General features: G+C 30.4%; 1 protein-coding gene across 1 annotated transcript in view; it reads right to left on the bottom strand.

Annotated features, from left to right (window-relative positions):
* The window catches only part of LOC142327937 (uncharacterized), a 53,913-nt gene extending 36,839 nt beyond the window's left edge, over nucleotides 1–17,074 (bottom strand). Inside the window, exons 1-2 of the mRNA XM_075371328.1 lie at nucleotides 16,790–17,074; nucleotides 3,114–3,292 (exon numbers count right to left, since the gene is read on the bottom strand). The gene's annotated coding sequence lies outside the window, so the exon portion shown is untranslated. The remainder of the gene's footprint in view (nucleotides 1–3,113; nucleotides 3,293–16,789) is intronic.
* Nucleotides 17,075–26,779: the final 9,705 nt, after the last annotated feature.

Below are 26,779 nucleotides of genomic sequence, written 5' to 3'. Positions count from 1 at the left end.
AATACAAAAAAAGATTTTAATATTTATCTTTAACTAAAAATTTCTTTAGTATTAATAAAATAATGGTACTTGTTTGTTATCAAACCGCCAGTTTTTTTTATGCAATTTCTTTGTCAAAAAACAAAGAATTAAATTTATTATTACAATGTATTAAAACAAAAAAATATGTCTGTTAGCAAGTAAAGTGGGCGTAGGTTGTTTGTTCACTCGCTAAGCTCATTAATTAGATATGCGAAGCTAGCGTAGTTACGTTTGGTTAGGTTACCATTTTACACTGATATACATATGATTTGTCAAACACAGAGTGAACGTAATCTAAAGTGTTTTGTATTTCTTATTTTTCATTAAAAAAAATGTACTTCTTTGCTACATTAAATACATGTTATACTCATTTTCTCATGAAATGAAGTTGCATAAAAAAAATGGCGGTGAGATAATAAACAAGTACTAGAATAATAATAATAATAATAATAATAATAATACTAATAAACAACTTCAATATGTCAACATTTTAAGATGCAATGCAATAAAGAAAAGGTTACTTTTAATACATTTGCTGTAACAGTTATCTACTTATCTAATCCAATAATCTAAATTATTTTGTTCATTAACAAATAAACAAAAAGAGGATTTGAAATAGTATAAGTGAAAAAATGATTAACGTTTTTACAATAATTAGAATCTCAAAAATTAAGAATCATACACACCCACGTGATTTGTTCCAAACAAATATTCAAGTAAACTTTTGTCTTCCCTGTGAGTCTGGATCACTACCAATCTATATGTCATTGAACTTCATGTATTTTCATTTATGAGCAAAAATATAGCATTTTATTTTGCTGTTTTTTAAACAATAATAACAAACTTGAAATAATCTGTGCAAGAAATAATTTGTTTAAGAGAATGAATTTAACAGCAATAGTGATAGTTAAGAGAACATTTTCTTCTATGTTCATATAACATATTGAGAATAATGTAACTATTCTTTCTCATTTATATACAAAACAAGGAGACCAGATTATAAGATTAGAAATGTAATCTATGGTAAACTTATAAATAAATATATATAACTATTAAAAAAATTGAAAACTGAATTGAGAAAATTACTACTGAAAACTAAAATTATTACCGATTTGAGAAAATAACTTATCAAATATTAACAAAAAATTTGTAAATATGTGATGATTTTAAAGATTTTAAAAATTAAATTATATTTTCAAACAAAGGATTATTTTGTAGCTAAGGTAAAACTACTTCTTGTAACATTTCAAGGTAAGAATCGCCACTTACAGTGCCACTGAAAACGTACGAACCAACAATTTCATCACTCCATACACCAGCCCATACATTGATGCCTGGAATATTTAGTACCTCAAGTACCTTGTGTCAATCCAGTACACACAATTATGACGATTGATATATAGTTTAAAGAAAGTTTCATTCGTCCACAAAATGTGATTTTGAATGTTAGGCTATGCCTTACAGCGTATTACAAGCCATTAATAAAACTCAACACGCCTGTTAAAGCCATCTTCTGTTAAAATTTGATGCAATAGTGAATGATAAGCTTTTAGTTTCAATGCTTTAAAAATACAATGCACATTACCATGAGCAATATCCAACTCAGCAAATCTTTTACGAATAGATTTCTTGGTCAAGCGACTTTTGGGACACCTAGTATAATAAAGCTTCAGAGTTAATGTAATACAACAAACTGTTGTTAATTAACAATTACTATTCTCACAGATTTAATAAAACCTTTCTATATTGATTACAGTTGGGATGGTGATGAAAAGTGAAAATTTTAAACAGGTAGTGTCATTGTGTAGAAAACACATAAAAATTATTTATGATTTTTTTTTTCAACCATTACTTATACTGGTCTCAATGATTCAGATTCACAATTCACACATAAAATTATGCTATATTAAAACAACAACAAATATTCATGTAGCACATTACATAATGTTATAATTAATAATTTTGTAATATAGAAGAAATATTAAATCCATTAACCAAAAGTAAACATGGAATTTCCTATCTTTTCAGCTAAGACCAGAGAAGGTTAAAGATAGAAAATCTAATTTTTACTTTAAAAAAATGTAATTGTTCAGATGGTACATTGACATGTTTCCAATTTTATATATATTGCATTTAAAAATATTAATCACCAGATACAGAGTAAGAAGCAAGAACGATTTCAAGAAGTTCTCACATCAGTCTTATTCTGAAGTGCAACATATTGAGTTAAACATATATTAGGTAATGTGCCAATTAGTACGGTCATTAACCACATTTCTTATCACTATCACTGGTATATAAATTTATCATGAAGATAAATTTTAACCAAATATATTTTTAATACATAGTGTGTATTAGATGAATGTGTATTTCACGTATTAAGTGTAATAATTTTACGATGAAAAGATTTCTTGACAGCACTTTGAGTATTCAACATTTTATTAATACTAGCTGACCTGGCAATGCTTCACCATTGCTAGTTTTGAGTATATACATAGACTAAATGAATTCAAATAAAAGTTTGAGAAAACATTAAAGGAGTGAACATTATGGAACTTCACAAAATTTAACCTCACTCTTTTTCACATCTTCCCTTTTTCCATTTTTCACAAAAATATTTATTTTCATGTAACTAATATATATTCTAAATATGAGCCAAATCGAACCATAAATGCAATTTTTCAAAACATCTCGACCCCAGCGCTGTCTAGCGGGTCCAAACTAATTCAGAAACCTTTGTGGGCGTGCACACAACTACTCACTAAAGTTTCATTGCAAGCAAACAAACATTCATTTTAAATATATATATATATACACACACACACACACACACACACACACACACACACACACACACACAAGATTTTTAATATCTATTTTTATATTTTATACAATTTTATTTTATTTATTTACATAAGTAGATTTCAGTTATGACCTTCGATCATATTTCAAGTCAAATATTATATTAATTTTATTTTAATATTAATATGAAAAAACTAGCCAAAATGACTAGGAGGTAACAGTTCAGTACCAGTGACTACATATCAGAATGAGTTAAGGAGATAAAATAATAATATAAATGAGATATTTACTTTTAAGGTTGTAGCAAACAACGAAGGAGAAAAATTTAAAGTGTTGATAGCTGCGGTTCTCTTGACCAAAATTTATGAGATTTCTCATAGTTGTACGTAGGAAGTTGTTCTATATCCAATAAATACTGCTCCAACTGCTTCAAAGCATCAGGACACACAGGAGGTGGTCCAAAGGGCAGCTAATAACAAATAATTACATACATAAAAAATAATAATGTATACATTATTGGATATACTGAAATAATATTTTTAAGATTCATATAATTAAATATAATATAATACGACACATAATATAATACAACATACATAAAAAATAATAATGTATACATTAATGGATATACTGAAATAATATTTTTAAGATTCATATAATTAAATATAATATAATACGACACATAATATAATACAACACAATCACATAACGTTAAAAAAAACTGCAGGCTATAATAGTTGAAAAACATCACTTAAGAAGAACATACACTACAACATAAGTAAAACTTTACATTAAACTCATTTTATTAGTTCAAAATACAGTTTATCTGTCCTGAAATAGATTCTCTTGCACCATATCAATTGCCATTCTAGATCCAGCTAAAATGTCGACTTTCTGATGGCTTTCACTTCCTTTTACATTTCATGTAATTTTATTTTCTCTTCATTACACTTTCTGTTATTTTTTTAGAACTATTTAATCAACATTACTCTTTGCTAATGATGTAACCCAGAGAGATGGCTTAACTATTCTGGTTTGTTCTGTTTAAGTTTTTCTATTCAGCCACTGTCAGCTGTCCTCATTATAGCTGATCATACAAACTTTCTGAAATGTTTAGAGAAGGCTTGACAGAATGAGTGGTTGGATACTGCTGATAATAAGCTACATCAAATTAAAGCTAGTACAGTAGCTGCCACGTAACGGCAAGCTTGGATGATCAGTCCACTCATCACTGTCATAATATTTATCCCTGAAACATTGGCACACTATGATTAGTCACCTCTTAGTATCATAAACATGATGCAACAGTTTTTTATGAAGCAATGTATTTTTGTGTTTACAGTATTAAGCAAGTGATATTGTGTTTCAAATACAAAACAATTATTTTTTTTTATTTTTCTTTCTCTTTTGCTTTTCCTTGTACATAAAGCTCAGTTCTGTAGTACAGCCTCTGGGTACGGTTCTTTTGACATGTGTAGTGTATTTTGTTACATGGTCGATTAATGTAAGATACGATAATTTGTAAAAACTTTTTATCATGGTTTATGGTTCAAACTTTTTAATGTAGTTTAACATGCAAACAATTATGGCTGAATTTAAGACTGTTGTAAAATGTAAAAAGCTTCAAAGACAGGTATGTAAAATTATGCATACGTGTATGATTGCATGAAAATTAAAAAATTTGAAGCATTTATATAAAGCATTTATTTAACAATCTCTGTAACAAACTGAAAATTAAAATTAAATTTTAATTTTAATGGCAATGAAAATAGCTTAAGAATAATTCTGAAGGAATTAGGTTTTAAATGGTGCAAAACAGAAAATAAAAGGAAAATTATAGTTAGAAAAAATTATATGAGGCAGAAAAGGTTTTTTCTAATTTGCAGGCAGTGATTTTAGAAAATGTGACTGGGAGATCGTATACTTAGATGAATCCTAATTTTTATCATCTCATTCAATGACAAAATTATGGGTTGACGACAGCAGTGCAGGACTTCATTTACCAATAAATAAAGGTGAAAGCTTAATTATAATTCACGCCAGAGGTGAAATGAACTTGATTCCAAATGTAATGTTAATTTGGACAGCCAAATCAAAAAGTGGTAATTACCATGATAGCATAAATACTAAAAAATATTTGAAAGTGGGTTGAAGAAGAATTAGTTTCTAACTTTCCTCTTGAGTCTGTAGTAATTATTGACAATGCTCTGTAAATAAATACCTGTCTGAAAAACTTCCGGTGTCATCAAGCAAGAAATAAGACATGACTGTTTGGCTTCAGAAACATCATATTCCAGTTTCATCTCAAATGCTTTAACCACAATTGTGTGTACTAATTAACTTGAACAATGTTAACAGAAAATGATACCTATTTGACGAACTGTTGGAGAGAAGTGGGCATCAAGTTCTGTGGCTTCCACCTTACCATCCTGATTTAAATCTAATTGAGATGGTATGATCAGAGGTAAAACATGTTGCAAGCCTCAACACTGGGAACCTTAAAAAGGTTAAACATTGGAACATTGAAAAGGTTAAAAAAATTGAAGATGAATATTGAGCCAAGTATTGTTAACAGATTCTCTGACAGAATCTTTCATTGTCTCTTTATGTAGCGACAGTGATAATAGTGACAATTACCCTGAAAATAGGTTATGAGAGAGAGGAAAGAGTTCTAGCTGAGGAATTAATTGGATAATCCATTTTCCAGTAATTAATTAAATTTACAGTAATAATCATCTATCAAAATATTTACCATGTAATTAGCAATAGATAATATTCTGTCATCCACTAGTACATTTTACAATGTACAATACAGAATTAGCTGATTATTCCATTTCAAAATTGTTGCATTCATTTGTTATAAATACAACAATTATTTGGTAAGGGGGATTACTAAGAGTGAGGAACATGTTTTTATGTTGGGTGGTAATTGTAATCACTCCAAGTTCACCGTTACATAGTGGTGACTGTACATGTGTACTGTACATTAGCAATTATTGTAAACACACATGCAATTTATTGAATTAAGTCGGCAGACTGTTGCCTACTGCAATAAGGCAATGAATCATGAAAACAAAATGTTGCGCATGTTCCTTCACTTCTCTTCAATGAAACTTGTTTATTGGGTCTGCACTGTAAGTTGAAGATTGGTGCTGTGATGGGGAATGGACTGCACAGGAGGCTGAAGAGCTTTACGCATGCATTACACATAAATTGTTCTTACATAAATAATATTATAAAATCATATTTACAATGACATCATTGTCTAATTACTGTATCTACATTTGCATTTTAAATTATGTTTAAAGTATGATTAATGTTATGCAGCACATATTACAGTAGACGTGTAGGTGCTTGGATTTATAACATATAACAATTATTAAGTACGAGGCATATTCATGAAGTAAGGGTCATTTGATCATCAAAAAAAAATTAACTTATGAGAAAAGGTTTTACTTAGTTTTAGTATACTACATATCTACTTCACTTTTCCACATAATCACCATTCTATTCTAAGCACCTTTTTGTAACGCTGCACTAGTTTCTTTAGCCCCTCTGCATAGAAGTTTGCCACCTGGGAATTAAACCAATTGATAACGGCAGTCTTGAGATCCTTGTGTTTTCAAACCATTGACCACTAAGCCACTTTTTTAAATGCAAGAAGAGGAACTAGTCGTTTGCTAGGTGCAAGGTTGAGACTATATTAAGGATGGTTAAAAAATTCCCAACGAATCTTGAATCTTCTTTTTGGTTAAGGCACCGCGGTATGAGGACACATGTCATGAAGGAGGATTACACCAGACAACTCCAGCATTGTTGATTTTGGATCACACATCTCAGTTTGGTAAGTGTTTTGCAGTACATGTCAGTTGTAATGTCTGCTACAACCAAAATAATGCCTTTTTCATTCCAAAAAATAGTAGCCAACATTTTTCGACTTGAATATGGAGATTACTTAAACTTTTTCGGTTTTGGGGAACTTGAATGGCACCACTGCATTGACTGTTGTTTTGATTCTGCATTGTTGTACGATATCCACGTCTCATCACTCATAACAATGTGGGAAAACAAATCATCTCCATCTTGTCAATAGCGGTCCAAAAATGCTCATCCACTGTACATTCTTTGCTCTTTGTGTTGGTCGGTGAGCATTTTCAGTAACTTGCACGATAATTTGTGATATCCAAGCTTTTCTGTGATAGTCATATAGATAGAGGAGCATCCAACACGTGGAAATTCATTTTTGTGAATTGTGATGTCATCGCAGTTTTTGGTTCAGTTGTTTAACGATTTCATCAGTCTGAATATTGGGCCTGCAACTCCGCTCTTTGTCATGCACATTTATGTAACCATTTTTAAAGTCTCGACACCATTGACTAATCTTTCTTTCACTCGTTACTGTAGGTCTATATACTAGACACAACTTCTGATGAATTTCAGCAGTTTCAGATCTTTTTGCATACAAAAATCGAATTACAGCACGCACTTCATAACTGCGGTAGAAACAACTGTCGTGGACTTGCGATCTGCATTCACTGGCAGGGAAATGATTATAGCATCAGAACAACTGCAGTGGCTTCATAAATAACCAATAGATGGCCCTGAATGCATGAAACTGTGTTCAGACCTGCTGCTGTACTTAAATTCAAGCCGATGACCCTTACTTTATGAATATGTTACATATTTAGTATCTTCTTACATGACAGTATGATCACAATCTTCTGAACTGTAACAAGGCAAGTTTAATAAATTTATTTGTGTGCTTTTAATTTAAATCTATTAAGTAAAATTTTTTAAAGAATTATAATTTTTTTCTGTTCGTAAAGTATATTATGTGTAGGTTTTAAAAACGGATTGCAGTTTCTTTTTGTTATAGGGCATAATAGTGTTAGTGCATTCACAAGAAACAAAATAATTTATTTTAGTGACTTTTTTTTGTTAACAATGAATCCTGTAACTAAAAGCAAATTAAAAAATAAAAAACTGTATGTTCAGAGCAAAGAAATCATAAATAACATGTTAAATTTTATGGAAGAAAAAGAAGCTAAGCTCAACAAATCTAAGAAATCAGATGACAGTTTTCTTATTCCCTAGCAACAGGTTCGGTTTCATGTTAGTAAAGCTACTAGTGCATCTGTTAGTGTGAACATATTTAAAAAGGGAAGCTGAAAGCATGTTTTCAAATGAAAATGGTGAGTCAAGTTTCTGTACACCACATAAAAATCGCATGAGACAAAAACCTCATAGAATGATTGACAATTGATTACTCAAGCTTCAGAAGAAATCAAAATTTTTACTTGACAGATAAAACAGTACATACTATCAAAAGAATAAAAAATAAGCTTCAAAATGATCTCTGTTGGCAAGAAGGAGAAACAAATTTAAGGTTTATATTACACAATTTACAATCTTTTTTTTTTTTTTTTTGTGGGCGAAAAACGCCTGGGCATTATCATCGCCCGGTAGTTATTACTACCCTTTTACTAAAACAACAAATAACTGAATATTGTTGACAAAGAAACCAGATACTGCTATGAAGAGAATTTTTATTTGAAAGCCATTAAGAAATTTTGAGAAGAAAATAGACCAATCACACATTGAGATGAAAGTTACATTTTAGCTTCACATTCATCTGCTAAATTGTGGGAAAATGACAGCAGTGAGGGCTTCATCCACCAGTTTCCAAAGGCTTTAAAAGGTTATCATAATTCACGCAGGAGGAAAAGATGGGTTTGTTCCTAATGCCTTACTGACATACACAGTTAGCCAAAAACAGGCCACTACCACAATAGTATGAGCGATAGGAACTTTCAACAATGGGTTTCCAAAAAACTTTTAGGAAAATTGAAACCAAATTCTGTAGTTCTCACTAACATACCGTAACATTGTTGCAAATTGGGAAAAATTCCAAATATGAGAACTCTTAAAGCAAAAGTGCAAGAGTGGCTAAAGAGATGAATATTTCCTTTGTTAAACCAATGATTAAAAGAGTTACTTCAGTTAATACAAGCATCAAATCCAGTTGTAACTTATTCTCTTGATAGCATTTTAAATGCAGAGGGTCCATATGGGTCTTAGGCTCGAACAAAATTTGTTCGGTCATAATTTGAACAAATTAATAAGCTTACTTTTGCAAGGTTTAATGAAGCTCATAGTAGAGGATTACCGATCAGCAGGCCAGTGATATAAGAAAAAGCTTTATTATTTGTGAAATCTTTAAATAATGAGCAATTTAAAGCTTTTTTTAATTGGCTTCATAAGTTCTGCACTTGAAACAATATTGTCTTTCTTGTGGTAAGTGGAGAAAGTGCCTGAGTAAGTGAAAATTATGTTAACAATTGATTGGTTGTTAAGAATAGAACAGGCATAATCAAAAATAACCATTTACACAATGTTTTTAATCTGGACAAAACCGGTCTCTTTTTTCATGCTATACCTGATAAAACCTTAGGAGTTAAAGGTTCAACGTGCATTGGTGGGAACCTAAGTACAGATCGTATAACGGTAATGTTTTGCTTGAACACTGTTGTCGAAAAAGAAAGACCACTTGCAATTAACATGGTCCTTAGACCAAGGTGTTCTTCAAAGACAAACATGTTAACAATAGATAAGCACTGATATGCAAATAAAAAATCATGGATGATATCCTAATTTTCCAAGAAAATAAATTCAATGAGAAAATGAAGCATGAAAATAAAAGATCCATTATGATTTTACATAATGTAATATGTCACACACCTAACTCCAGATTATTGCATGTAAAATTTGTATTTTTACCTGCTAAAACTTAGAGCAAGCTACAACCCTTAAGCCTCTGCTACACATGCAGTATTACTAAGCAACCTAGATTGTACAATATTTTGAAAATGAAATATTTACGTAATATTTCTGTCCAAGCAGTTTTAAAAGGCTGCACAACTTGCTCAAATTGTTTTATTGTACAACCTGTAATAGTCTTTTAGTACAGAACTCCTGAAATATGGATACAAAGAAACGTTTAGCTACTTTGTTCATATGTTGCTTACTACAAATGGCTGCAAACCAAAAAACAAAAGAAAGTTGTGATGCAGAGAATATTTTAACCAAAGTACAAATAGTGATAAGCAAATTTTAAAGAAAATGTTGATGATTATGATTACAAGTACTACTGGAGAACAACAAAATTTTTGAAGAACTTCTCAGAATTGTTGGACCTATCATTAAGAAGATAATGTAATGAGAAAATCAGTTAGTGCAAGAATGCGACTGACTGTTACTCTAAACTTTCTAGGTACAGGCAGATATTTTAAAGAACTTTGGTTTTCTATGAGAATTCCCCACCAGTGTATTTTCAGTAACTGTTCAGGATACATGCGAAGCAATAATAAAATCATTGAAGAAATATTTAAAGGTAGGTTCAGAATTATTACTATTAAAATTATATTACTACTAATATATTAAATAAATTATTACAATAATACTAATTATTCAGTTATTACAATTATTATTATTAATTAATACTATTATTTAGTTTTAATTACTGATAAAATTATTAAATACACAAAAGTACTGGTGCCGTCTATTACTACTGCCAGTACACGAACATGTAATTTAATGATGTTTCTGTAGCTTATAACAAATTCGTAATTTTAAAACTGATTTTTTTTAAACAGTATAGTATCAATATGGAAAATTGAAAAAACTTTCTTGGTGGCAAAACAAATTTTATATGTTTACATTTTATAACAGATTTTAATGTTAATTAACAATATAGAATTTTAGAAATAAAAAATAATCCGCCTATTTACAAACCAAGAAAATTATTAAGTTTCAGTTTTTGAAAGTTGGTTTAATATAATTAAACATTTTCATTTGCAGAATAATTACTAACAGAAGAATGAACATTGTTCGGGAGGTTCTCTTGTGTAAAGATATGTCTCTCTTGTTAAGTTATCTAACTGGTCCTTCATCAAAATTTCACTTATCAGTTAGTTTATCAGCCAGTAAGCGCTGTAATGTTGTCATTGTAGACAACTTTATTGCATACGACCAGGCTAAAATAATATTCTCGTCCTCTTCTTTTTGAAGGCTTTGAATTGATTTAGTCTTCTCACACTGCACAACTTCAGTTCTCATTTTTTTCTTTTTTGGTGATGTAGAACAAGCAAATGGCAGGACTGGAGTACAGGAAGTTGAAGACTGTTCATGCCCTTCTTCAGCTTTATCAGAGTCAAGAGAATCCTGGAAAGGAAAATGACTGAAAATTAGACAGGAATGCGAAATCATTAAATTTCATAAAAATTTACATTAATTATGAAGTAGTCTGTTTTGGATTAAAGATTAAAAAAGTATTCACTTTTTAACAGTTTACTAATATAGTAGTTAAAGCACTATGTATTTTCATTTCAGCAATCAAAAAACTTTTTTCTGAAAAAATGCATTTTTTGCTGCAGTTCCCCAGGACTGAAGAGGAATAAATGGAAGATGCATCAAAGTTTGAAAACAAGTGGCAATTTTCACACTGTATGGGTGCTACTGATGGGAAACATATTGGAGTTAAAGTATGACCAGAAACTTGTTCACATTATTTTAATTATAAAGGGTTTCATAGTATCGCTCTAATAGCGATTGCAAGACCAGATTATGAATATTTTATGGCTGATATAAGTTGTTATGGCAGAGTATCGGATGAAGGGGTTATCAATGGCATTGAGTTATATACTTGTCTGGTAAATAAACAATTATATCTGCCAAAACTAACCCAGTTTAAGATACTTCTTAAGTCATAACATTCTTTTGCATAGCAAATGAAACCTTATTCTAGACAGAATTTTAACAAGGAAATATAAGTATTCAATTACAGCCCAAAAGATTGTTTAGAATGCATTCAGTATCTTTTAACACAATGCTTTAGAGTGTTTAAAACAACTATAAACCTCAGTCCACAGAAAATACCAATAGTGTTATACCTTACAGCCTCGCCTTACCTTACCTTACAGCAATAGTAATGAATACCTTAGCATACATTTATTTACATAATTTTATACTGAAAGTAGTCATCTGATAATGTCTAATGAATTACAAGCGGATCCTCAGATTCCACCTCTCCAAGTTCACAAACACGGCAGAAATTTTAATTCTGCCATTGAAATAAGAGACCAACTCTGTAAATACTTTAACAATGAAGGAAGAGTACCTGACAAGATGAAGGGGTTTTTAACTGCAACCAAACCAACTTAATTAACATTTGTTGCTTATTTATTCTACATAAGTGTATTATAGTGTTTCAAATAGTAATGTCTTTAATAATTATACTGTGTTGTAATATTTTCATTTATTTTTGTGTGTCAAAGTTGTACTGAAAAATTATTCAGCTCAGCATTGCACATTTGTAACTTTTTACAAAATAATTCTTTAGTACCAGATTGAAAAATTTACAAAGTTTTTTAATAAGAAATTATGTAATATTTTCAGTAAAACAGATTTATATTAATAATAATATAATTTGTTTAATACTTAATAAGTTACTTACATTAATCATTTCTTCAGATTCTTCTACCTCCAAGGCTGACAGGCTGTTATGTGGAGTTTCTTGGTCCACAATGAACTTAATTTCATTAAAATACCAAACAGGTGAGGTTCATAAATGTTGTCAGTCCCAGACCCAGTTGTTACAGCCTGCTTTACTTTCAGCAATTCTTTCCAAAAATTAACACGTAAATTTTTTTTATAACTACATCCAGTCAGGTAACATCTGGATTACTTCTATAGAAGTCTAATCATTTTTAAAAGTAGATGATTTTGCATTTCTGTCACTATAATTTGGATTATTTTGGTCCCAAAGAACAGGCATATATAAATATGTAATAAATATGTAAATAAATATGTAATATGTATAAATGTATATAAATATGTATAAATTTCAATAAGAAATCTTTTTAGTTTAAATTTTTGAGTAAATAAATTTAGACACTTGTAAAATAAAATCGAACTGAACAGAAACAATAAAAAGGCCACATATTATGTTTATAGAAAATCAGAAAAAAAACAATTTTGTTTACAATCTACAAACACTGGCGATCTACTTGAATTATTGCGCAACTGGGCAACAGAAATTTTAAAAATATTGTGCATTACATGCAATAAATTGGGTGATTTTCAAAAAATTTTATCATTTTTAGATTGCACAAATCATAAAAAATTAAGCAATATCATTTTAGAAGCTCAGAAGCTCATTTAAGAATGAGAGTGTGTGATGTCAATATTGTTCAATCTTGATGTCACAAGTATTATGTGCAATAATATTGTACATGAAACAGAGCCTCTAAAGGCTCAAGCAATTATTCTATCATTCAAGCTCTTTCATCATCACTGTATTCTCTCAGCACTGACTGCAAGAATGGAAGAGTCTGAACACCTAACTAAATGTGTTACTGTATTTGATGTAGTAAACTGGATAAAGTTATCATGAGATTTGGTAAGAGTATCAACAATCACTGACTGTTTCAAAAATTGCACTGACCTGCCTTTAAGTATCACAATTGAAGCATTAATGGACGAGTGTGCTGAAGAAACAGCGGGAGTACTGCGACTCAAAGGATGGGGGACTAACCTCAGAACACGATGATAACTACGAAGAAAATTTGTTTGCAATAGCAAATGAAATTGTTGAGCTCGAAAACCCAAATGAAAATAATGATGTGGAAGAAGATGGCATTCCGACGTTTTCATTAGGGCAAAGTCTACACGTTATATGCCATTTAAAAAAATGGTATCTGAATTAAACAATACTATACAAATAGATTTATTTGGAAAGGCTGAAAATCAAATTGAAAATCTATCAAAAAGAAAAGACTAGCAGAGAAACAAATCAAAATTAACAATTATTTTTAAAAAATAAATAAATTTTTTTATTTGTAGCCAATAATTAAAATTACTTTAAACATGTTAAATGTAAATTATTTAATTAAGTAGATATTATACTGTGTATTAAACATTATTTTATATTTACATACTGCATTTTATTGAGCAATACATTCAACACCACATTAGGCATATTCCATAGAAGCTAGCTTCCTTAAATAATCCTTAATTTTTACAGTATAAAACCCCATGTCTATTACAAGTTTACTAACACAATACAGTATATAATTTTACGATTCCTCCTCAAAATGACCACTATTTAACCAAACCTTGAATGATCATTCACTGTATATATGTATGTGTGTGTCTGTATATATTATATGAAATACTATTGTTTTACACATTTTTCTTTTGAAACCGATTGCCAGTTCATTTTACCAGTATTTAGAAGTTATATTTTCTGGTTAATAATTTGATTTAATTGTTTGCGAGGCCCCTTTGCAACTTAGTATTGCTCTTTGTGTTGTACCATACTTACAAAATTTTCCTTGTTTCTTTAATAATTCAATTACAATTATTTTTTGGAATGTTTCATAAAAATTATATTGAGGGCAGTTCACTTAAAGTGAACATTATGACCATTTTCTTATAAATTGTTTAGGATCAGTTAGGGCAGTCTGAAAAATACTCTCTTCATTACTTCAAATTTCAACTTGACACCAATCTCCTCTACTCCCATAACAACTGGTCCAATCCTTTCTTTCTTCTTTTTTTACTACATAAGTCTCACATCTGTGCAAGTCCACAACAGAAATAAAACATCACAACATGATTTTTAAGATCCTATCTTCATTTTACTACATTATAACTCCTTTCTACTTTCCTTAGATTTTGCTGTCATCGATTTTACTTCCTATACTCTTTAGCAATATTCTATTAACATTCTTAGGAACTTGCAATGATATATGCAATATGTAATTTTAAAAAAATTACTGATATTTCCTTTGTAGGAAATATCTTACTTGCTACAAGTTTTGTTGTCACAATAAGGAAACTGTGTTTAACTTGTGCATGAATTAATTTTTTACATGTGTTGATCAATGTTCGAAGATAAGTTAATTTACAATGTCATAATTTAAAAAATGAAAACAAAACAATATTTTCTGAAAATTTATTCTTATCTCAATCCCAAAACAGTTAAATCACTTTCACGAGTAATAAAAATTATTAAACTTTGATATTCAGCATAACCAGTGAATAAGGTTATTTTATACAAATATGGAAAAAATAAAAATTAAATTAACATAGAATTGTTACATTATCCAGACTAAAAAACACTACTGGTGATTTTCAAAACAAGAAAGTTTTTCATCAATGCCCTTATACTTATTCAAAATCAATATATTATTAATGATCACTCACTAAAACAACTAATACAATAAACAGTAAAAAATAAATAAGGGTTTTTTCAATTTTTCTCCTCCTCCCCACACTATCCTTTATCCACTTCCTTTATTCTCCCTGCACTATCATAATATTATAAAAACAATGACCTAATAACTAGAATGGAGTGATAGGGATGAATAGTAGTTCAACAGAGTTTGTTTGTTTCTTATCTTACCTGCTGCACTGCACTTTCCTATCATCATTCTTATCATTGACCTTCTTCAATATGCAGTTACCTTCCACAATTTTATTTTAACCATATGAGCTTATAAGTGAAAAATGACATGAGGTGTGTGAATATTTTACTGAAAATTAAATTATGTGCAAATAACCAAAAAATGGGATTGAACATTTCAGAAGACCACAAAAAGCTGGTGATGTAAAAAAAAAGAGATTGTTGTGTTGAAGTGCAGCTGCGCCCAAATACATGTTTTCAAGGATTAAACTAGGTATGAATAAAATAATTTTTTTCATATATTCAAGCAGTTACGAAATTATAACCATATCTTTCTGTTAATGAGAACTACAAATAAATCATAATAGCATTGACTGGAACCATTATTTAATAATAAGTCACTGTTTGAAAAAGGATGTCCAGTGAAAGAAGACTAATCAAAGAGAAACGAGATTTTGGAGGAATTTGCCAGGAAACAAACAAGTGTTTTCTATTTACTGTGAACAACAGAAGAGCCGACATGCCAATAATTGTGGAACATACAGCTCCAGGATCCATAATAATGTATGATAAGTGTACTCTTAAAACAAGCATTATGATCTTACAATCAATCATTCTCAAAATTTCATCAATCCTCTGTCAAGAGCACATACATAGTTGAAAGAATGCAGGGATAAGCAAATAACAAAATGAAGCATAAATGTGGTCAAGAAGAAGTTTGCTATCAAGCAAACTTCTTCTTGTCATTACATCTTTGTCTTACATTACGTCTTTGTCATTACATTGTCAAGTAATAAGTAACAATTTATTGGTACTTATGTGTAAACAGGAGCCACTCAATTTGCATTGTTTTTCTGTTGTTATTTTGTAACTTATTTATTGTATTTAATTTAAAAATAAGTCTTGGTATTAATAAGTTGTATTGGCACATTTAACGTTCATTATACAAAGTTAGCGAACGGAGGGGGCGTAGGCTATGTTGATTATGTTAATCTAACCTAACAAAACCTACATTTGCTTCGTTCCTAACCTCGTCTAATTAACGTTATATATTAAAATTAGTACAACTTATAATAGCAAAAGTAAACTAAAGACGGCGCAAATCGAATGAATCCCCGTTTAACACATAAGTACGGGTTTAATTAGTTTCAATGTAATATTTTGTGAAGTTTTCAACTAACTATATTTGTTAACATATAGTTTTATTTTCTTTCTATACTTCCGAGAGTTTTTTTATTTAAACTAATCAAACCTGTCAGCAATTTATCGAGTATCACGTTACAATGTTGGTCAATTTAATAAATCAAAATAACCTACGTGGGCAATAACGGAAACAAAGTTAAGAGGTTGGAAGAGGATAGCGGTTAAAAACGTTAAAATATCAGCTTTACAAACCAATAATTTAATTAACTCTGTATAAATAATTTCATTAAAAAAAATACATATAACCTAACGTTAACGGTATGGTAAAATAATCAGCAATCAGAATGTAACAAAAATTACCTGAAGTTTTAAATCGTTTTCTTTTTCACACATTGTGTTTTGCGGCATTTATTACAACATAGTTAATTATACAAACAATGTGATCTATCATCAATCAAATTTTCAAACTACTTCAACAAAACTTACAATACTTAACGGAACATTTTTACTCTGCTATCACCAGATGTATTGTTGGGTTGTAGCATTTCGATACATGAAATAATGTAAGATATCGATTGTAGTAGTATAAATTCAGAACAAAACGTTGCATTGATTTATGAAAGCTTTAAACGGCTTTAAAACAACGTGACTTCCGAAATAAGCATAGATTTGTTTTTCAATTACTTATCTTACAGCATTACTGCTTTGAAGAAGTTAAAAATTAAAAAAAACGACTGCCAAAAACAATTAGGAAGTGCAGAATCATAACATGACAATGTAATGTGTAAGTGCGGAGCCCCTAAATTCCGGTCTATTGCTATTTGATCCCGTTAAAATGCCCACGTATTATAAACTTCCCGCCGCCTATATATTGGAAATGACAAAAGTATATTTAGATTATTTAAAATAGTAGGTACTAGTTTTAGGTAGTAAGTTTGTTGTTATTAGCTCATTAAAAATGTAAATTAAAAAAAAATAATAAAGCAATCATCGTCAGAATTAACGTCGGTAAATTACGTTCAAACTTCTTTTACGGCTTAGCTTCATTTTCCTCTACCTTTTGTCTGGTCGAAAGCTCATCCTAGGTTGTGTAGCAATCTTTTGTTTTGAGACAATTTTTTCTGCGTCGGTTTCGGACTATTTCTCTAAACGGTAGACTTTTCAATTCGTCATTATTAATAAATCGTTAAAAAAAGAGTCTACTGTTTTTTAGGTTTGGAGAAAACTGCTAAAACCTAACCGTAAGATGCAAATTTCTGTGATCTGTTACGTACGATTTTTCTAGCTTCGAAGTAGCCGGATTTTTAAATACGTTTATTTTTTAGATCGCTACTTCCTCCTTTTAAATCGGACAGTTTCGCAATCTCGCAGATCGATGCCCATGGCAGTTGACAAAAACCGGCGGATCTTTTCAACGGTTATCCGGATGTAACGGGTCACTACAAGGTCAGATCTCTTTCCTTATGCATCGCACCGCAGTACTTCCGAATTTCTGACATCCAAAATACCGCATCGGAGTCGGAATGAATGAACGGTCAGCTAGTCTTAATAATTTTTTCGGAAATTATTCAGAGAGTAAAATTTAATATTACTTGTGTATTTTATGTCGTACTCAAGTGTCAGTTAGTCAAAGTGCAGACCATCAATCACCTCCATATAGTCTACACAGTCACCTGACTACTATCAGATGTAGAGGTAATATTAAATTCCACATCGCTAACTTACCGTATCTGATAAAACGCTTGTAACAAAAAAAAAAATTAACTTGATTAACTATTTTTTTTCAAAATTATTCTAGGTAGATGAGTACGACTAGAGTAGTCGAGTATTTGTTTTTTCAATAATTGTTTTATTTAGGGCTTTCTTGTTTTCATAACTTTACCTAGCGCACATTTATCGTTTTATCCGGACAACGAGGAATTTATTCGAAAAACAATTACAAGAAACAAAAGAGTTTTTTAATCGCTTTCTGGAATACAGTCATTAAAATTTGAAAATAACGAAATTTTTAAATTTTATCCACGGTAAATATTCTATATTACTTCCAAATCAAAGACCTCTATTTTACTGTTTAGCCTCCGACGTATTACTTCAGAGGGTAAATCAGGATTATATGTATGAATGTAAATGAAATGTCAGGTCGACCGTTCCTGAGACGGACGGTTAATTGAAACCCAACCACCAAAGAACCTACGACCTGGTATTCAAATCCGTATAAAAGTAACTGCCTTTATTAGGATTTAACAGATCAAAAAACTGTTACAACCCGAAGGTCGGTTGTAACCGGTTGGATTTGTACAAACAGATGATTACTTACCCCTCATCCGATGGATGTAGTCGGCAATTAGCTTTTATTATTTTTATATATGTCTTTTTTATACCGATACTAAATATTCATTACATTATCAAACTAATATTCAATAATTAATTGAACAGAAATGTTTAATAATATATTTTATTTTTTGTTTAACTGAACACCGAGATTATACATTTTTCAACTGAAAAAATTAGAAAATTATATAAAATAATGCAGAATATTTTATAACTGAAATTAAAAATATTATATAAAAAGGAAAAAATACAAATGTTTCCCAGATACGTTTCTTACAGTATTTGTCATTTAAAATTTTATAAAATTTATTTGCTTCCATCCATATCTTCCGATATACATTTCAACACAAATACTTACTTAATTCGGTTAATAATTTTTACTGCTGCTCGCGTATATTTATAGCACCTAAAAGAATCTTTAAAAAATCCTACAAATAAGAAAATAATACATCATCTACAGTTAAATATCTTCAAACCCTTCCGGCTTTCGAAAGAAAAAAATATATTAAAAAGGTACATAGTCATCTTTATATTAATTTTATTTTTCATTTCCATCTGAGATTCCTTTAATACTAATCGCTTCAAAATTTTCATCGCAATTTGTACGGTTTATTGTGATTTTATATCGCGTTATTATTAGATAAATAGTTAACGTCTAAAAAAATCCAACAAATGTAAGATATACGCCTAATGAAAAAAGTTTAGAAATTAAATATGTTATGCCTACGCGTAATAATAACGTCCTGAACAAAATCCACGTTCGTGCAGTTATATCCACGCACACGTTGGATCTGGCAACGACATGGCATTCTGTGCTTTCACTATGTTGTCCGTCGGGCAATAGGTTTGCTCAGGAATACCCTTGTGAAGTACGGGATTGCCGATCCCGAGCTGTCCGAGAAGGTCACGGTTAAACTTTTGCTTTTGGTGCTTTATCGGATGCGGGAGGAATGTCCGTGGTCTGTTTGATCTATCTTGAGCGGAACGCGAACGGGGAGTGTTATCCCCCTTCCCGGTAATGGAAACCGGGTTAGAGGTGAGCTTTTGTGAGCTTGCTTTATCGAAGACTTGCACCGTTCCACTCGGGTCGGTTACTTTGGGACTCGGCAGGGATTGTTTCACGCGTAAGAATATCGGAGCCCTTTCTTCTACGTGCGGGCTCTGGGATGTCGGTACGGCGAGTCAGGCAGTACCTAACTTTGAAGTCAGGTGGGAGGCCCAGACAGGATCGATGATTCGGGGCACGCCCGACCACCCGACCGCCAACAGCTTGCGATATATTATCTTGCGTCACTTTATTCGAGAAAATTATCTTCCATGATTGCTATGGCAGACGGTTCACATAAAAACCCCCGTCCGGAAGACAACTCCTTCAGATATATCATCCAAACTGTTGTTACTTTCCTCAAGTCAAATACCACAGCGGAGACCCAAACGAGATGAAAAATATTAAAATAATCATAAAAGACTGGATTGCCACCGAAAAAGACGGTCAGTATCTCTAAAAAAAAATGACAAAATATACAAGGAACAAATATTTTTTCATTAACTGTCTTAAAAAAAAAACAAACGATTTTTATGCAAAAAAAAAAACGACTTTTATGCCAAATTATTTTGGCATCTAAGTAAATAGATCAAGAAAAACAGACTACAAATTGATAAGAAAAAAGGTCTGATTTTTCAAGACGTGTCAATTTATTCATCAACTGTTACATGATCAAACTGAAGTTCCACACTTAAACTTGCAAGATTTAGCTCTTTCTATCTATTCTTGAATCTAAAGAAATGGCTCATCGTATCAAATTATCTAATAACAGTACGTGTCAAATTTTCTAAATCACTATTTTGAATATTTGGATAGAAAATGTGAAATAAAATTGCGTAATAGGCCTAAAATATTGTTACGCTAAGTGCATTGAGGTTAAGGGAGATTATACTAAAAAATAAACATAATTGAACTTCGGCAATTATTTTCGTTTAGATTTACCTAACTTAGCAAATGGCTATTTTAATTTTTATAATAAAAGAAGTATTCTGAACATTTTTTGGTTAATAGTGTTTTTTTCAAATACCAAGTGATCATTTGAAAAGTTATCGCATTTGTTTTTCAACAGCTATCAGTCCCATCATATTTTTTTTGCAGGAATGTATACCGTTATCGGGAGGAACCTATTAAAATTATTTTCAAATGGGTGGAACCCACCCTCTCTCCTACGTTTACCCCAACTCGAAGGTTTTAAATTCGCAACGGTAACATTTAATTACATTAATTGACAACCGGAAAAAATAATGTATTTTTGTGAAAAGAAAATTAAAATCCGCCCACCCCTTCGTTCGGTAGGTGCAAAAACCCATTTAGGGTAAAACTTTTTTAAATTTCAGTCCAACGGGTTAAAACTGTGATAACTATTTTTTAAATTCCCACAAAACTTTCTTTTTTTTTTTAATTAGACGATGTGGCTTGTGACAACTTATTGGAAGGCCCTTTGGATGACAAGTAATTTGGTACAAATGAAATAAAAATTGGTTCACCGGTATTGAAAGAATGATTATAAATGTAGTGTTTTTAGGTTACGTTGGGATACAGTGTTACTGACCCAAAGCATTAGGTCGGAAATTGTCCGTTATTCTTAAAAATATGGGCTTTAGGTTTCTCCAACATTAAAAAAAAACGTACCGGTAAACACAACATTATAACATCAGTTAAACAATATGAGAAACCAACGATACGGTACCTACTTCTTTGCTGGCAACATCTTGAAAAATTGATTACCTTGTTATAACCGGTTATAATTTTCTGCCAATTATTGGGATCTTAGTTTCTATGGTAAATTTTTACAAATTGTTTTCTTTCATATTGTATAAAATTAGTGGCAAAAAGTATTTATTGTATTTATTTCATCATCATGTTTGATTTAAACTGTTGTAGTCTGTAGTTAAAATTGGCTTTTAGTTTATTATTGTTCTACCATTAGGCCTTAAATTTTTTGTCTTTAGTAAATTTGTCTCTCTAAACTGACTTACAATCTGAAAGAAAGGACTAAACTAATGGATTTAAATACGGAGAACAAAATGAATGTTCTAGAAATGTCCAAGCGTTTAATGAACGGCATCAAATAAAAAGTTTCACACTGTTACATTTGAAAACTATAAAAAAATTCCAAGAAACGGGATCTGTCATGAATAAGAAACATGCAGGGCATAAGGTTTTAGACGAATTAACTCTGGTAGAAATATTGGGAAATATAGTAGCAAATCCTTAGACCTCAGTTCGTAAAATATCCCGTGAAACTACATTATCCCGTTTTCAATACGTTAAAAATGAATAAATTTTTACCGTATAAAATTCAAGCGCATCAAGCACTGAATGAGGATGATTTAGATAGATGCCAATCCAATGGAATATAACTAAACCGACTTTAATAAAAGGAAATTGTGAATTTTAACAAAAACTTTATTATTGTTTACAGGAACAAAGGAACCATTTTGAACAAATTATTTAAAAATAGATACTTTTATTTTATCCAGGTAAAAAAAAGTGTAAAACAAGGATGTTCCCTATCTCCGTTAATTTTTAATCTTTACATGGATCTAGCAGTTAATGATGTTAAAGAACAATTTAGATTCGGAGTAACAGTACAAGGTGAAAAGATAGAGATGCTACGATTTGCCGATGATATAGCAATTCTAGCCGAGAATAAAAAGGATTTAGAAGAAACAATGAACGGCATAGATGAAGTCCTACGCAAGAACTATCGCGTGAAAATAAACAAGAACAAAACAAAAGTAATGAAATGTAGTAGAAATAACAAATATGAACCGCTGAATGTGAAAATAGGAGAAGAAAAGATTATGGAGGTAGAAGAATTTTGTTATTTGGGAAGTAGAATTACTAAAGATGGACGAAGCAGGAGCGATATAAGATGCCGAATAGCACAAGCTAAACGAGCCTTCAGTAAGAAATATAATTTGTTTACATAAAAAATTAATTTAAATGTCAGGAAAAGATTTTTGAAAGTGTATGTTTGGAGTGTTGCTTTATATGGAAGTGAAACTTGGACGATCGGAGTATCTGAGAAGAAAAGATTAGAAGCTTTTGAAATGCGGTGCTATAGGAGAATGTTAAAAATCAGACGGGTGGATAAAGTGACAAATGAAGAGGTATTGCGGCAAATAGATGAAGAAAGAAGCATTTGGAAAAATATAGTTAAAAGAAGAGACAGACTTATAGGCCACATACTAAGGCATCCTGGTATAGTCGCTTTAATATTGGAAGGACAGGTAGAAGGGAAAAATTGTGTAGGCAGGCCACGTTTGGAATATGTAAAACAAATTGTTAGGGATGTAGGATGTAGAGGGTATACTGAAATGAAACGACTAGCACTAGATAGGGAATCTTGGAGAGCTGCATCAAACCAGTCAAATGACTGAAGTTCAAAGAGAACAAGTTATTTGTTTTTATGGAAAATATCGTTTAGAAAACAAATCAAACAAAAGATTATATTTACATACAAATCGGATTTAGATATTGATTTATTAGGTTTTTGTATTTATTTTTCAGTTGTGAGATAAGTTCTTAAAGTTTTTTATAGTTACGACGAAATATCTATAAAAGTAAAACACGGATACTAATGTCAAATAGCCAAAGACAATGGCAAAAGAGAGAGATTAGATTCTTAAGACCTGTTACAGGATCTAAATTAGATGAAGATCAGAAGATTAGACAAAGACGAATCTTGATATGAACAAAATTATATTATTAAATGATAAAAACTATATTTATAGTAGGCAATGATTCGAGTAGAAGAATGAAGAATGAATGATGGCCGAATTTTTTGAATTGTCCCCCGAAGCGGGTACAGAAATGTGGATGGAAAAAGAAAATGATTTATAAAAATATTTCTGTTTAAATATAACATTTTATTTTATTATCATGTTTATCACTCGTAGTTTATTAAATAAGCTAAATTTTATTTTTATTTTTTTTCAGCTATTTTTACTCACGAATTTTTATTTACGATGTTTTTTTCTTTTTTATTGATGATATAACCACATACGCTTGAAGCTTGTACGTGGGATATCAAAATGGAATTTTGTAGGATATGAAAAATACGATTCCTGATCGGGATTCGAACCCAGCACTTCATTCGATTAAGAAAAATTAAATGAAATGTGCTTTGTGACAAATTTGAGAAAATCTTTGAGACCGGATATGACAATGTAAAAAAAAACAATGTTTACGATAGTCATACTTGTTATGAGGCTGGTGTATAAAATAATGTGTTACGAGTTTCATAGTTCATGTTTTTTATTTTTAAAAAGTTTGATGGGAAAAAGTTATCCACAATAATGTTTTGATATAGCAGACCTCTGGATGATAGAAGTCTGGGACTCTATGAAAAGCTTGGATATTTATTACAATATGTATATTGTTATAAGCTTTTAGAATAATTTTAATTACTTGTTTTTGAGTGGAACGGATTACATTTGAATAACAATCCTCAGCATGACCCTAAACAGTAATACCGTATCTTAAAATTGACTCGAGTAATAATTAGTATACAATTTTTAAAACATAATTAGGGAAATGAAACTTTAGGTGATACATATTACATTGTATACTACGCAATCGAGCAAAAATAACACTAATTAACTTGATCAAATAAAATATTCATCGACAAAAATAATAAAATTGAAAAATTATTTTTATTCTAAATAGTTTTTTTTTTTTGCTTGATGATATCACTACTAAATAAGCTTGAAGCTAGTGCGTGAGGTATCGAAATGGAATTTTGTAGCGTATGAAAATACCATGCTGAGTGGGATTTGAACCCGAGACTTCCAGAAAAAAGGCTGAGACGCTACCATTCTGCCACGAAGAGCAGCAAAGCAGATAACAAATTTCGTGAATTGGCCTTTAATTGTCAGTTTAGTTAAATATAGTTTTATTTTGTTGCAATTAACGTCACTAATTACTTTATTTCATTTCCCGTCAGAAATATAATAATATTTACTGTTGATAATTAATTACCTTATTAAAATATAAATGTTTTTTTTTTTTTTTTTAAATGAAAGTTTGTTAATATTAAATTAATATTACTAAAAATTGAATGTTAAATTAATTCAAATTTTATATTTATTTAAAATATTTTGTTATTTGGGAAGTAGAATTACTAAAAATGGACGAAGCAGGAGCGATATAAAATTCCGAATAGCCCAAGCGAAACGAGCCTTCAGTCAGAAATATAATTTGTTAACATCAAAAATTAATTTAAATGTCAGGAAAAGATTTTTGAATGTATATGTTTGGAGTGTCGCTTTATATGGAAGTGAAGCTTGGACGATCGGAGTATCTGAGAAGAAAAGATTAGAAGCTTTTGAAATGCGGTGCTATAGGAGAATGTTAAAAATCAGATGGGTGGATAAAGTGACAAATGAAGAGGTATTGCGGCAAATAGATGAAGAAAGTAGCATTTGGAAAAATATAGTTAAAAGAAGAGACAGACTTATAGGCCACATACTAAGGCATCCTGGAATAGTCGCTTTAATATTGGAAGGACAGGTAGAAGGGAAAAATTGTGTAGGCCACGTTTGGAGTATGTAAAACAAATTGTTTGGGATGTAGGATGTAGAGGGTATACTGAAATGAAACGACTAGCACTAGATAGGGAATCTTGGAGAGCTGCATCAAACCAGTCAAATGACTGAAGACAAAAAAAAAAAAAAAAATTAAAAAAGCATATCGTTTGTACTTTCAGTGTAAAATTGGTGATCAGGGTAAGATGCGGGGTCCTCATACAGTATGCACTAATTATTCTGTGTGATTAAGAGAGATCTAATTGTTTTGAGAGATCTTGTATGTTTTTATTGGTATTATTAACAACTGCTTTGTTTGCGTTAACTTCTAACAGATATTATTTTAAATTGAATTGCAATTCAACCTGTGTTGCAACAATGTCTTCAACACAGCAGTTATTTCATATTTTAAATCTTAGATTGATGTATACATCTCTTTTACTTTACCTTTTCATTGGTCATTGATCTGTAACCCATAAAATTAATGATAATTTAAATTTTAATAAATTATTTAGCATAGTAGTATATAAATGATAGCAAATCATTTGCTATCATTCAAATCAAATAAATTTTATTACTAGATCAGGATTACACTTGTTTAGATCCATTCCTAACCTTAACGGTCTGTATAATTAATTGTTGAACTTATAATAAATTGTTAATTTCCAAAGAATGTTTTTTCTGTATTGTTATCTAAAATATGCAGACCTATATTGATAATTGTCACTCATTCATAAATATTTGTTAATCAAAACTTGTGCTTTATATAACTTTTAAAGCAGATGAAAAATTTCTTTAATGTTTCTATCGCTCTTCATAATCAATTGAAAATTATGTTAATTGAAATAAAATGGTAAATTCAATAAAAACCTTACATTGTAAATATATAAGGACTCAAAAATAATATTTCATCATAAAAAGGTATTTGTAAATTTGGTTCTCAATAGCAAAATCTAATTTTTATTTATTCTTAATGAATATAAGACATTTAAAATCTCCATAATAATTTATCTCTTAATATTTTTAGATATCTTCTCTATAAATAATCTTTTCTACCTTGAACAAAATGTTTAAATTCTAAACTATTCTCTACTTAAACTTTGTTTGAATCGTGTTTTTTAATTCTGAAGTAGATGTAGTAAATATGGAATATTTGACGGGAATAAATTTGAAGAAAACTTGTTTGCAAATAATATCTGAGGACCTTGTATTAGGTCCATTCTCAATACACTTTATTTCATTTTGATGTGGGGTCACGCAAGAAAGCCTGTCTCAGTAAGTTACTATTAGTTTGTTTTAAGTCGCTGTACTTATAACATTTCCTCCTGTCTTTTTACAATGTCTGAAATGACAATTACAAAGGCATAGATTACTACTGTAGAAAGAACAGTTAATTTAAAATATAGTAGGGAGTATACCAAAATGAAACGACTAGCACTATAT

Source organism: Lycorma delicatula, chromosome 7 (genome assembly GCF_047948215.1).
Source record: "Lycorma delicatula isolate Av1 chromosome 7, ASM4794821v1, whole genome shotgun sequence".
Lineage (NCBI taxonomy): Eukaryota > Metazoa > Arthropoda > Insecta > Hemiptera > Fulgoridae > Lycorma > Lycorma delicatula.
The sequence above is the reverse complement of the archived record's forward strand: the minus strand, read 5'-3'. Positions and strand labels throughout refer to the sequence as shown.